The sequence below is a fragment of the Elephantulus edwardii genome, unplaced genomic scaffold (assembly GCF_000299155.1).
Source record: "Elephantulus edwardii isolate Elephantulus edwardi_28Jun2011 unplaced genomic scaffold, EleEdw1.0 scaffold00255, whole genome shotgun sequence".
NCBI classification, from domain to species: Eukaryota; Metazoa; Chordata; class Mammalia; order Macroscelidea; family Macroscelididae; genus Elephantulus; species Elephantulus edwardii.
In genome coordinates, this window is record NW_006400005.1 from 1,054,548 (window position 1) to 1,056,032 (window position 1,485).

General features: G+C 36.6%; 1 pseudogene; it reads left to right on the top strand.

Moving 5' to 3' along the window:
• The window catches only part of LOC102862236, a 12,915-nt pseudogene extending 11,987 nt beyond the window's left edge, over positions 1 to 928 (top strand).
• The last annotated feature ends 557 nt before the right edge of the window (positions 929 to 1,485 follow it).

A 1,485-nucleotide genomic window follows, 5' to 3' on the forward strand; every position in this document is an offset into this window, starting at 1 on the left:
AATATAATCCACTCTGCAACCCTCATTGCGTACTCCTATGATAAAAATAATGCCCTAAAATATAATACTTTTAGACTACTTCTTTAACTTGCTGTGAAAAGCCAAAGAATAGTCAAGCATTGGTGGTGTTGCAAATAAAAGGGTTTTTTTTATTATTCATCATCAGAGTATATAATAAACAATAATTTAATATCAGTAATAAGACATTTTAACCTGGGAAATATATACTGTTTGTTTAGGTTTCACACAGACTGACATTAACTTGAGGTATCAATACCTTCTTAGTTATTATTCTTCTTAATGATGTTTAGAGTGCCTTTTTTTTAAAACAAAAGCCTTTTTCAGGCGTGTTTTCACAGCATTGTTATTGTGTACAGTTGAGTCAGAACCGACCCTTAGCTAACTCTCCAGAGGGTTTTCAGAACGCATAAATCACATGGGAGGAGATTGCCCATCCTTATTAAAATATTTCCCCCCCTTGGTTTTTATTCCATTGTCCTCCACCTGACTTTTCAGCCCTCATTTTCTTCATTCCTCTTTTCCAGGTCCCAGCACAACTATTTAAGAATCACTCGTATTCTTAAAAGCCTTGGTGAGCTTGGATATGAAAGTTTTAAATCTCCTCTTGTAAAATTTATCCTTCATGAGGCTCTTGTGGAGAATACTATCCCCAATATTAAGCAGAGTGCTCTGGAGTACTTTGTTTATACGATCAGAGACAGAAGAGAAAGGAGAAAGCTGCTACGGTTTGCGCAGAAACATTACACACCTTCAGAGAATTTTATCTGGGGGCCACCAAAGAAGGAACAATCTGAGGGAAGCAAAGCCCCCAAAATGCCCACACCTCCTGGCTCTGGTCACAGCAATCAAACTTCTATGCACAAAAAATCCAAGGAGTCTAAAAATGCCTCCTCAGCTGTTCATTTAAATAGCAAAACAGCAGAAGAAAAAAAAGTGGCCCCTAAAGAGACGGGTGAGGAGGCAGAGAAGCCCAGAGCAGAGCTCAGTGAGGAAGCTGCCAAGTCTGGAAATGGCGAGAAGGACAGTGATGGTGAAAATTCGAATTCCCAACCAGAAAAAACCATTGACAGTCCCACAGAGAAAAATGAGAACGGTTCCCCTTCTGAAAAAGAGGAAGAGGATGAAAATACTAGCAAAAACTGTGAAAATCCTGGGAATGCAAGTTCCTAAGATGATACACTCTTACAGTGAATTAGCAGAAAAGCCACAAACCCATTTAGGTAAGGGGAACAACCAAATCTGTAGATTTTTTTTTTTTCTTAAAAGAAACAAAAATAAGGTTACACTTACATTTCAAAATTTAGTGTCTGTTTTGTGATTTATGTTAACTTTTTTTTTTTTTTTACCTTTTGGATAAAAATGACTATGTGGTAGGAAGTCTTAATATCAGATTGAATAAATATGTTCTGTAATGCATTTAATTTGTGAGTTTTTAAATCTTGTACAGAATGCGTACTTTAAATT